The sequence below is a fragment of the Callorhinus ursinus genome, unplaced genomic scaffold, assembly GCF_003265705.2.
Source record: "Callorhinus ursinus isolate GAN/ISIS: 27379988/994484 unplaced genomic scaffold, GSC_fseal_2.0 scaffold15, whole genome shotgun sequence".
Classification (NCBI taxonomy): Eukaryota; Metazoa; Chordata; class Mammalia; order Carnivora; family Otariidae; genus Callorhinus; species Callorhinus ursinus.
The window spans coordinates 25,589,214-25,602,509 of NW_027397077.1; the positions used below are offsets into that span (position 1 = coordinate 25,589,214).

Consider the following 13,296-nt stretch of genomic DNA (forward strand, 5'->3'; position numbering starts at 1 on the left):
TCCCTTATGTGTTGAAACTCTACCACAATTATACTTTCTGTAAAATGGTGTTATACCTAATAGAGCTTGTTCTTTGGTTTTGGTTTATTGTCATATTCCTCATTGAAGAAAGTAACTAGCAGTTCTCCAAAAACACTTTGAAAGAGAAGCAGGAGAGATGGAAGAGGGGCCTAGACCCTCCATGAAGAGCCTTTCTGGGGAAAGATACCTGGATGTTGTGGCTCATTGTCCATGGGCTAGGTAGCATAAGCTAACTGACTTATAAATGGTCATAGAAAAGCTAGCTGTTCCACATGTTCTCTGATGTGCCTGGTGGCTTTTGTTGTACTTTAGCAGTTGTTTGCATTGAGTATCACAGATTCCATTATAACACCCAAAGCAGGAAAGACATACATGTAGTCATTCCAAACACCACAAAGTCAAAGTTGTTCACTGAATGTTTTTAGAAGAAGGAATCATTTGTTTCTGGAAGTGTACTGGTGGACTGTGTTTCCATGATTTCATTGTGCTGTGATTAAAATGGAGGGTGACTCTCTTTTGATCTGTATTTTCCCGGATTCAATGTACAATGAGAACCACTGTCTTAATATATTATTGTTAATGGTAAATATAGTTGAATGAAGCATACAGTTATTTGCATTGACATATGATCATAATATTAAAGAAAAGGTTTTCTTGGGATGCCTGAGTGGCTCAGTCGGTCAAGCATCTGCCTTCAGCTCAGATCATGATCCCGGGGTTCTGGAATAGAGTCCCATGTCAGACTCCCTGCTCAGTGGGGAGTCTGCTTGTCCCTCTCCCTCTGCCCTGCTTGGGCTCTCTCTCTCTCTCTCAAATGAATAAATAAAATCTTAAAAAAAAGAAAGAAAAAGTTTTCTTAAAGTCTATTTAAACATCTCTGATATAGTATTGCAAATTGCTTGTGCTTTTTATTTTTAAAAATGTATTATAAGGGCACCTGGGTAGCTCAGTTGGTTAAGTGTCTGACTTCGGCTCAGGTCCTCATATCAGGGTCCTGGGATGGAGCCCTCTGTCAGGCTCCATGCTCAGCGGGGAGTCTACTTCTCCCTCTGCCACTCCCCCTGCTCATGCTCTCTCTCTTTCTCATAAATGAATAAAATCTTTTAAAAATGTATTAGAAAAATATTACATGCATATAAATTAGATTTTTGCTGTAAATTTTTGTGTGTGTGTTAAAAAAAATAATAATCCTAAAATGTCTTACCTCTATCTCCAAGGAGACTCATGGGATTATTTTCTTGTTGGTGTTTGGCGAGTTGAAGATGGTCCAGTTCCAGAAATAACATATAGGAGGAGATCATGGGAGCTTAAATACAGATGGTTGGCTGTTTTCCTCGTGGAAGAAAGGTACTAACATTTTCCCAAAATTATTTGTGCTGGAAATAGGCAAGACAAGGTGGAAGTGTGTGCCAGTGATGGAGAACCTACAGCATGGACTATAAACTCAAAAGCCTGCAGGCAACAAAAACATGAACCAGGGCCATATGTAAAATAACAATTTTTATTTTATTCTGTGCAAATCAGTTGATTGCTGTCTAAAATATTGAAAGTAAGTATTTGGATAAATAATTACAACTCTCATTTATGTCTAAAAAGCTCCTGGTATATATATGTATATATATCTTTTAATCATTTCAATCTCCCTGCCCAAAGCAAAAAGGTCTTACAAAGAAATGGGCAATGTAACTTGCTCAGCTTTCAGTTAGTAAAGGTATTTTTACTGTAATGTGTCTTTTTGAGCTAGTCATACTAGCTGACTCTAGGCACAGAAAAAACAAAGACCAAATGCTGCATAGGCTGAAATTAAAGAGAAATGTATTAACTGAGAACAGCTTTAGATCTGGAAATACATCTTTATGAGTCACTTATACATAGGCTATAATTATTTGGTAATTAATGCTCCCAAATTAATCCCTCTCCTAAAGAACCTCTAGTGATTCTTATGCGCCAGTTGACATAGAAAAGCTAGATCTTAGGAGGATTTCCCTCTAAATTCAGAGAATGTTCATCCATGCAAGTTTCCAAGGGCCTACAAATAAAATCTAATCAAGGAGGAAAGCAATCAGGTCCAACCAATCAGAAATTGAGCTGTGGGGCAGAAAATCATAATTTAAATAAAAGTTGCAATTAGAACCCACAGAACTGGCATGACACTCGTTTCAGTTCTTAGCGCTCAGAGACAGTTTGAAAATTATCTCCACAGTAGGAATAAGAAGGGCTGGTGAAGATTTTTGCCTCTTGATAGAATATTGAAAATTATCTTCATCAGTGGGTTAATTGGCTTAATTTTCCTTCAGATGGTAACTTTCAAATGCTTGGTCTTAATTAGCATGGGTAAATGAGAAATGTAGGTGATTCACACTTTTCAGTTTTCTTGTTCTCTAGAGAGTTCCATTCCTTTCCCTTAAGATATTTGAAATGGCTGAGGGCTACATTGATTAAAATAAATTATGCCAGTATTTTACACCAGTAAAAATGTAGATGGAATTGACTTATGCCTGGTCCATTTAAAAAATGCAACCTACAAATACCATAAAGGAGAGTCAGTGTGAACTAGAGATAAGCCTTGTACTTAGTATGCTAAAAATTATAAAACTCTTCATTTCTCAGTATTGTGATAGTATTAAGGTATAGTGTTCAACTAAGAAAGTAGAGAAAAATCCGAGGCACTTTGTGTATTTAATAAAGCGTGTATGAGGGAAAACCCGTACTATGAAGGAGGTCAGTGGCATAAAGGGAGAAAAATATTCTTTGTTATTCTTAGTTTATGTTCCTCAATCCCCACTTGTTTCACTCCTAACCCCCTCAACTTCAGGTTTACCTCTAATAAAGAGATAATCAACACCAAATACTGTTTTTAGAATCTGACAATAGTTTTGATCTTCATTAACTATCACACATTATGAATTTTACCTTTTTCTGATGTTAATCAATATTGTATTCTAAACAACCTTTTAGTAATCTCTGATTAAAAAAACAAGTCTTTCAAAAAAAAAGTCTTTCAGATAATGGAATTTGAACTACAAGAACACAAAAGCATATCTGAGTTATTTGGGTACAAATTTATTTGAATTCAGAAAATGAAATAACATCCACATTGTACTGTGCAACTTACATAACAATTTCTGTAAATTACATCAAACAAAAGACTTTCTCCTTTTACTTCTGTTAGATCCACCTATTAAAACTCTAATAAGGGTGATAATAAAGCTAAAATTTAGTTAAGAAAGTTTAAGACAAAATCATTTTGAAAATTTCATTAATATAGTATGTATTTTTTCCTTCTGCTGGCATCTATATAAACAATAATTAAAATTTTAAAATCCCAAAATTTTTTATATATTCCAAGATTAGACATCAAAGCAAGCAATTATAAATTTTTTTGTAATTTTTAATAAAACTAATAAAATTCATTTTTTACTTAAAACAGAATTCACACACCCACTTGTAATGGAGATGCAAAAAGTTTTTAGGGATTGGAAAAGATGTATCATTACATAAAAAAGCAAGCTAAAAATTATGTATACAACATGTACTAAAAATGAACTGTTTAAATAAATCTCAGCATATAAAAAAAGGGAGAACAATAGACTGAGAAAGAGAGAAAGACGAATTATATGAGAGAGAAAGAGAGAAGTAAAGAAATTTATACTAATGCATTAGCAATGTTTATCTGTGGGTTTGGGAATTACAGGTGTATTTTGTGGTGTTCTTTTGCTTTTCTCTATTTTACAAATTTTCTGGCACAAATTGGTTTCTCTTTTAATCAGATTAAATGTTTGACAAAATGGGCCCTTTCTTTGCCTTTCCATGGAGAAATAGGACCACTGTGGTTTTATTACCTATAAGAATTTCAATTCTAGAAATACTGTTGCATCCTTCCAGGTAGGCATGCCGAGCACTCGACATGGAGATCACATTTTACCTTCTACCTAATAGCATCTCCGTTTCCAGATTGCTCCCCAAATAAAAACAAGCATTGAACCTCCAATCAGTGATGATAATTTAATTTCCCTCTCAGCTGTAAGTACCAGAAAACAGTCAGGCAATCAGTGAGAAAAACGTGTTCTCCTGGTTTATTTTTACATTAAGTAATTAACATTTTCTTCTCTACCTATAATGGGAGGTCTAAAAAGTATAGGCTCAGCTGACCTAATTGTGTAGGGCTTCTTAGCAACAGTGCTCTGCATGTTAGGGAGTTAGGTGGAGCAGGATGCAGGAGTGAGATCATTAAGTTAAACCTGGAAATGATTCTTAACTCTTATAAGGGTTCTTCATAATACAGAAACTTTAGGACTGAATGGGAAATGGGCAAGAGAGATTAGTAGATATCTTTCAGTGGGGTGCTGGGCACTGTTGAACTCACCTTTCTGGTCTGGGATTACCAGACTCTATGGGGGTATGCACCTTTGATGGGTTATTGTCTAAGCTAATTTACAACTCTACTGGGATAGAGGTTAAGTTGCAATTATTTTAGTTCATAATGAAGTAAATGAATTTTATTCAATAGAGATAAATTTCTATTCTGTAGAAAAGATGGCCCCCCAATATTACGTTTTATTACCCAATGGAATAGTACCTAGTTCTGCCACGTCAACATTTCTAACTGTGTGTGTGTGTGTGTGTGTGTGTTATTTGAAATTTCCTTTGAACTAGTTATGATGTTTTACTGATTTCCTCATTAATTCATTACTTTTTTGACACAGGTTCTTTTTATATTTGTATAAAAGTCTTATGTTTTACTTTTTGAAGAATCCTATCTTAACACCCAAATATATTATTTTCCAGAGCAAAAGGTGGTCCACAGAACTCTGGTGCTCTGTGGAGATAATTTAGGAATCTTAAAAATGTTTGATTTGGGTTTTACTTTTAAACACATTTTTACATATTTTTTCAAATGACAATGAAAAAGAAATGGACTAAAATGGGTTAAGTGTCAAATTTTTTCACATTGGATGTCACACAGAAACTGTGGCTTCCATTGCATGACTTCATAATATATAAAAATTATGGATTTGAGCTCGTAAAATAAATATCCAAATGTCTAAGAGAACACTGTTTTTATTTGCATATTAGAGTTATGCATAAGAGGTCATCAAGAATATAAAAGATTCTATTTAAAAAAAAATCCTAGGTTATACCCACCTTTAATCACTGAAGACTGTAACTAGAACAGGCTTTATCAATTTCCACACTATTGACATTTCAATCTGGACAATTCCTTGTTAGGGGAGGGGGCTGTCCTCCACATTGAAGGAGGTTTAGTAGAATCCCTGGCCTCTACTCGCCAGATGCAAGTAACACCCCCTCCTCAGTTGTGACAACTAAAAATGTCTCTAGACATTGCCCTCTGTCCTGAGGGACAATACTGCCCCCAGTTGAGAACCCCTGGACTAAGGGAACAAGGAAGAAAAAGGAGAAGGAGGAGAAGGAAGAAAAGTAGAAGAACAAAGAACTTTGCAGGAGGCCAATTACTATACTAGTAGTTACTAACTTATGCCCTAGACCATGTGTCAAGATCAGCGTTAAAATCACTGTCCTATTTGGAATAAGCATGGAGAATATGGTCACATAATTTTCTTAGTTCTCAGCATCTTCATTTGTCAAACAAGAATGTTACACTTAATGGTCTCCAACATTTCCCTTTTAGGAGACCCAGCCTCAGGAGCATAAGAGAAATTGAACCAAGAACCTCCCTAGCAGGCCTTCAAATTTTGCTAATATACTCCCTTAAAAGAGCAGGCTAGTGATGGATTTCAAGTTGTCTATTTTTTTATGCTAATGGGTGGAAATACCTAAGAACATTAATTGAACAATTGGTATGAACTGATAAGAAATAGTTCCTGTTCCTTGAGGCCTATGTGAGGACTCAGTATGAGTAACCTCTAAAATGTAGTTATACATTATTTGAAAGGAAATATTTCTAAATCATTCTGTTGGGGTCAGGTCCAACAGAAATATTTTTGAAATTATTTCTGTGCCATCTGCAGCCAGGGCTCTTTAAACTCAGTGATATTCTCAGGAACCTGTGTTGGTCTAAATATATAGTTGCTGTTAAAAACAGAATCGATACTGGGGCACCTGGGTGGCTCAGTTCATCAGGCGTCTGCCTTCAGCTCAGGTCATGGTCCCAGGGTCCTGGGATCGAGCCCCACATCGGGCTCCCTGCTCAGCGGGAAGCCTGCTTCTCCCTCTCCGTCTCCCCCTGCTTGTGTTCCTTCTCTTGCTGTGTATCTCTCTGTCAAATAAATAAATAAAATCTTAAAAAAAAAAAACACAGAAGCAATACTGATCTGAAAGAAAGGTTTTGAAATAATGCATCTGGGACATTTTCATTTGATAACTACTTGCTCAAACTTCATAAGTCACTAATTCAGTAGCATCAGGTCGTTCTGTTGAACATGGAACCATGGTGACAAATAGTAAGCAACTTGGCAAGCCTGTTGTCCCATGTCATCAAACAGGCTCTTTCTCAAGGCCGAGTCCTTTGATCCTGACCATTTGCCTGGCCATGAGGAAACCAAATGTGACAGCTTGGAAGAGGTGCCTGTCCCCAAATTCCTTAAATTCAACAGAGCAGATCTTTGATGGGAAACAATAGTGTATTGCAAACAACTGCTGTGATTCCTGAAGCAGAGATTTGAAGAGGACACTAAATGATTTTGAGAAAGTGTCCCACCTTGAGGAGTTCTCCCCTGTGAAATATTTCAAAATATACTAGGATGCTTGGGTTGAGGATTCTGAGACTGCTCAACTTTTGACACTTAAGTGAAAAGGCCGGGATTTTGCTTTTTGTTTCCCTCCCCCTCTTCCCCTCTCTCCTGCTGCTTCTCCTTAAGTGTGGCAAAGGGTGTGGTCTACATTTCTTTTCCCCTAATATATATATATTATATATATATAAAATATAATATATATATAATATTATATATATATATATATATATTTTAAAACCATCAGAATAACTTCCATGTCGGTAGACAGAGCTTTTAGCCATTCACAGACTGAAGGTCTCACGGGATAGTATAGAATCATTTATATGCCCTGAACAGCACAAATCTATTGCCTTGGATTCTTAGCATCTTTGAGAACTTAATAGCAGAAAGCATAAATGTGAAAATAGGAAGAAAGTTGAACCTACTTAACTAGCTGGATCATCCAGAAAAACACACATGATCAGTTGAGCAACTCATCTGACCACCAGATCACCATTTAAAATTTGCCATATAGGTTATAGTTAGATTGTCCAAAGTAATTGTGAAATAAAATTTTTACTTTTGCTTAAAAGTGTATATATGATAAAGATCTTAATAATTTGTGGAAGTTAAACTTCTTCAGAAATTTACTCCAAAGACCACTCAGTCCGTACGAGATTTAAGACAAAAATGAAACATGTGACTCAGGTTGTTAATTGTATAATGTGATCAGACTGAAGACAGGAAAAGCCTTCTAACATGAATTTCTAAGATGGAATAGCACATTTTTAAATCTGTGGTAGCAGAAAGTTGAATTTTTTATGCTCAGGTTTGATCTTCCATTCATTCATTTGTTCAAATGGTATTTGTTGGGACGCCTGGTTGACTCAGGCAGTTAAGCGTCTGTCTTCTGCTCAGGTCATGATCCCAGGGTCCAGGGATCCAGTTCCACATCAGGGTCCCTGCTCAGCGGGGAGCCTGCTTCTCCCTCTGCCTGCCACTCCCCCTGCTTGTATGCTCTCTCTCTCTCTCTCTCTCACAAATAAATAAATAAAATCTTTCAAAACAAACAAACAAAAAACAAATGCTATTCATTAGTTGTGTCTACTACTTGGTATTTGTAAAGTTTTGAGGTTTACAATGGTACTTAGTCCATATTTTCTCACTTAGGCAAAAATGTTGAACAAAATGTTTTGGTGATACAAGTGTAGTAACATCCAGAAATTAACTCTCATAAAAATGCCCTAACGTACTGAATGGAGCACTGGGTATTATATGCAAACAATGAATCATAGAACACTACATCAAAAACTAATGGTGTAATGTATGGTGATTAGCATAACATAATAAAATAAAAAAATACCCTAACGATCTCTATTATTCATACAAATTATAAAGTTCTGGCTTAGGAAGTGTTTGTGGGATGTCTTTATTTCAGTGTTAATTTCAAGGACATCTTTTTCAATCAACATAGACTTCCACTTTTTATTTGCAAGGTTGAGAGATATAATATCAGTATTTTAAAAAATTGTATTTCTAAATGCTGGCAATGAACAATCAGAAAATAAAATTTTAAAAATATCATATCATTTACAATAGTATGAAAATATATGAAATACTGGGGATAAATCTGAGCAAATATGTGAGAAATCATCACCTTGAAAGCTATAAAATATTGCTGAGAGAAATTAACAAAAACTTTAAAGAATAGAGATAAATACTTTGTTCATAAGTCAGAAGCTTCAATATTGTCAAGATCAGTTCTCCCCAGATTGATCTATAGAATGCATGCAGTCCATTCGAAATGTCAGCAGGCTTGTGTAGAAATTGACAGCGGAGGGGCGCCTGGGTGGCTCAGTCGGTTAAGCATCGGCCTTTGGCTCAGGTCATGGTATCAGGGTCCTGGGATTGAGCCCCTCATTGGGCTCCCTGCTCCATGGGAAGCCTGCTTCTCCCTCTCCCACTCCCCCTACTTGTGTTCCCTCTCTCACTGTGTCTCTCTCTGTCAAAGAAAAGGGGGGGAGGGAGGGAGAGAAGGAGGAAGAAAGGAAGAAAGGAAGGAAGGAAGGAAGGAAAAGAAAGAAAGAAATTGACAGCTGATTATAAACTTCATATAGAAATGCAAAGGATGTAGAATAGCCAAAAGATTTTGAAGAAGGAAAACTGGGGGAATAAAATGATCTGATTTCAAGAATCAGTAATCAAAATAGTATCAAAATGGCTTCAAGGCAGATAAATAAATCAATGGAAAAGAATGAAGGATAGAAATCAACCCACATGTAGGTAGACCACTGGATTTGACAAATGTACAAAGCAATGCCATGAAGAGCTTTTGATAAATGGCACTGGAACCATTGGATATTTATGTGCAAAAAAAAACAAATTTGAAATTTAATGGATTTTTGCCAGTGGTGATATTGTAGTTTTAAAATGTGATAGGTCACTAGTGTAGAATTTTGTGAAGGCTTTATATAAGTCCCCCTTTTATCTTAGGATGATGATTCATTAATTCATTCAACAGTATTCATTGAGTAATCAGACAATGCCACAGATTGATGCTACAGTGATGAACAAGGTAAGTGTGCTCCCTGCTCTTACTGACCTTTCGAAAGAGTAAATAATGGAGATACAATAAATAAATTCTCCCAATGCTAGTTCTGTAACTAAAATCGCAGTAAGTTGAATTGAAAAATACAAGTTGTTAAGAGAGCATTGTGACCTGATATCAACATAGAAGAAAAAGTGCAGAAGAAGGGGGGTGGGTTGGAAAAGGTTTCTTAGAAAAAAAGGACATTGAGTTTGAGACCTGAATGGAAGTAGCCGGGCGGAGTATGCAGAAGACCATAACTAGAGTCCTTGAATTGACACAATCAAAGGAGAAACACAAGTCTTAAAGTGTAATTTTCTAATTTTGAATTCAGGAGAATAAAAGCCATTATTTTTATTGTTCATAGCAGCACCAATGGCTATCCACTAGGCACAAACTCAGACAAGGTTAGGTTTTAAAAATCTTCGTCTCATCATCATCAGGAATTTGGTTGACATCAACTATTAAATAGGGTTTTGCATTTGTGCCTATCACAGTATAGTTAAAATTTCTACTCATTCTTATTTTATCTTTACATTTTGGTTTTGAGACAATTCCACCAGGATTCTCAACAAAGAGGGTACCTCATTTAATTCGTTACTTGGGCTCCCGTTCAATTTTTTTTTCACTTGAGAATATATTTCAGCTGTTCAGTGTTTGGATATGGATGGATGGTTACTGAATTTTTCTTTAAGCTCCTGGTTTCTTAGAGAATAGCTTGGACAGTCTATCGAGTTCTTTGTTGAAAAGAATAGAAACTCCCTCAAAAAAGCTCAAATGAGAAGAACAAAAAAAGTACAAAATTATATGAAGTCCTCAGAAAAGCTCAAAATGTTTTAAATTTTTGAAGTGTCCCTTTCCAGTGAAATAAAATTGTCACTGAACTGTTAATTCTTGTGAGTTTTAAATTTCAAATGTTAAGGTAATGGAATTGATCAGAAATATGGCATTACTGACTACAAAAGTTCATCAGTTTTAGTTTGGGGTAAAATAAAATCCGTAAGATACCTATCAGGTACAACGTACACTTGTCTCTTATACTTTGGAGCATTACAAGATTCTCTTGGGATATTCAGTTTTGCTTGTTTTAATATAGAATGAAATTCTCTGAGGATAAGAATCCTTGAGAGTAATAGGAATATAATAAAATATTTCAATCTGTCTCCAAAATGATTAGTTTGGGAAGAGGGTCTGCCCAAATTCTATAGTAGGAAACATTTTAATTCATGTGAATATATTTTATTGTGCTGGCATCTGGGCATTTTTATTTAGCTATCATTAACATACTATAAAATACATAGGTCTTGAATGTTCAGTTCAATGAGTTCTGGCATTTGTATACATCCATATAATAATCACCCCAAATGAGATAAAGAAGTTTCCTAGAAATTTCCTTCATGCTCTTTTCCAGGCAATTTTCCTTGCAATGATTATCTAATTTTTATCACAATGGGTTAGTTTTACTTGTATTTGGATTTCATATAAATGGATCTGGATCACATAATATGTGTTCTTTAGGTTCTGGCATCTTTTGCTTAACAGAATGTTTTTGATACTTTTGCATATTTCTGCATGTATAAGTAGTTCATTCATCCCATATCCCTGCATGGTTAGACATTGTATAGATATACCACAATGTATTCCACTTTTCACTATTATGAATAATGCTGCTAGAAAGATTGAGATAGAAACCTTTGTGGGAACACATATATTGCTATCTTTTGCATGAATGCCAAAGGGTAGAATTACTTGGTCATGGTGGTCATGAGGCAAGAATGTTTATAAGAAATGGAGAGTTTGTCAGTGAAGTTGTATCATTTTACATTCCTATCAGCAGTATTTGAGGGTTTCCGTTTCTCCATAATCTTGACAATTGGTTTTGTCAGTCTTTTTCAATCTCTCAAGTGGGTTAGAAGTGTTAACTCATTGTGGATTTTTTTCTCAAATGACAATTGACCCTAATATATTTCTTTTTATGAGGTATGTGTTAAAAGTTTTATGCTCATGATTTTTTATGTTATTCTCTTATTATTGCTCTTTAGGAGTTCTTTATATACCTACATACAATTCCTTTGTCAAATATATGTACCGTGGAAAAAATATACATATGCCTGTAGATGTGTCTTCCAAAGCAATTGTTTTATTTTGCATTCCCTCCAGCCACGAGAGTTCCTCTTGCTCTCCATCCTTGCCAGCATTTGGTGTTTTCAGTGTTTTGCATTTCCGCCATTTTAACAAGAATGTAATGGTATCTTGTTATTTTAGTTTGCAATTCCCTGATGACATAAGATGTAGAGCATCTTTTTGTATGTTTATTGGCCATTTGTATTTGCATCTTTGATGAGGTGTCTGTTCAGATCATTTGTCCATTTTTTAATACAATTGTTCTTATTGTTGAGTTTTAAGAGTTCTTTGATTATTTTGGATACTAGTCCTTTATTAGATATGTGTTATGCAAAGATTCACTCCATTTCCATGCCTTGTTTTTTCATTCTCTTAACTGTGTCTTTTGGCAGATAAGTTTTTAATTTTAATGACGTCCAACCTACTAATTTTAGCTTTCATGGATCATGCTTTGGTTTTGTATCTAAAAAGTTATTACCAACTCCAAGTTCCCCTAGATCTTCTGTGTGATCTTCTGGGAATTTTATAGTTTTGCATTGAGTCTGTGATCCATTTAGGGTTAATTGTGAAAGGTGTAAGGTCTGTATCTACGTCTTTTCTTTTCTTTTCTTTTATCTGCAAGCGGATATCCAATTTCTCCAGCACCATTTGTTGAAAAGACTATCGTTTTTCCATTGAATTGCTTTGGCTCATTTGTCAAATATCAGTTCACTAGGTTTGTGTGGGTCTAGTCCTATATTCTCTATTCTGTTCTATTGACCTGTTCATCTATTTAACCAATACCACACTGTCTTGACTCCTATAGCTTGACAGTGAGTCTTGAAGTCAGGTAGTATCAGTCTTCCAAGTTTGTTTTTTCTCTTCCAATATTGTGTTGGCTATTCTGGGTCTTTTCCTTTCCTCTATAAACCTTAGAATCATTTTGTAGATATCCACAAAATAATTTCCTGGGATTTTGATTGAAATTGCCCTGAATCTATAGGTCAAGTAGGGAAGGACAGGTATCTTAACAATATTGAGTCTTATCTGTGACATAGAATATTCTCCATTTACTTAGCTCTTTGGTATCTTTCATCGAAGCTTTGCAGTTTTTCTCATGTAGGTCTTACACATATTTTGTCAGATTTATACCTAAGTATTTCCTTTTTCAGTGCTAATATAAATGGTATTACATTTTTTATTTCAAATTCCAACTGTTCATAGCTGTTCATATAAGAAAGCAATTGATTTTTGAACATTAGCATTATATTCTGCAACTTTGCTATAATAGCATATTATTTCCAGAAATTTTGGGGGTGGGGGCTTGAGATTTTCTACATAGACACTTCTAGCATCTGTCAACAGACAGTTTTATTTTTTCCTTCCAAGTATGTATACTTTTAATCTCATTACTGCATTGGTTGGAATTTCTAGTATGATGTTGAATAGGAGTGGGGAGAGGAGATATCATTGTTCCTCATTTTACAGAAAAGTATGTCATTTTTCATGACGAAGTATAATGTGAACTGTAGGTATTTTGCATAGGTGTTACTTTATCAAGTTGAGGCTGTTGCCCCCTCTTCTTAGTTTACTGAAAGTTTTTATCATAAGCGAGTATTGGATTTTGTCAAATGTTTTTTTGCACCTGCTGATATGATTTTTCTCCTTTAGCCTGTTGATGTGATAGTTTGTGCATTAATACATTTTCAATTAAGCTATCTTTTCATGAGCAGAAATTTTATTTTTTATCAAGTCCTATTGGTCTCTCTCTCTCTCTCTCTCTTTTTTTTTTTTCTTTTATGGTTTTGGCTTTTTATGTCCTTTCTGGGCTTCTTTTTCTTTCTTTCTTTCTTTCTTTCTTTCTTTCTTTCTTTCTTTCTTTCTTTCTTTCTT

The 13,296-nt window shown here is 35.1% G+C and overlaps 1 long non-coding RNA gene across 1 annotated transcript in view; it reads left to right on the forward strand.

The window, feature by feature from the left end:
* Positions 1-1,237: 1,237 nt before the first annotated feature.
* LOC141374248 (uncharacterized) overlaps positions 1,238-13,296 on the forward strand; it is a 61,908-nt gene continuing 49,849 nt past the window's right edge. The window contains exon 1 of the long non-coding RNA XR_012380992.1: positions 1,238-1,368. This is a non-coding gene — a long non-coding RNA (uncharacterized lncRNA). The remainder of the gene's footprint in view (positions 1,369-13,296) is intronic.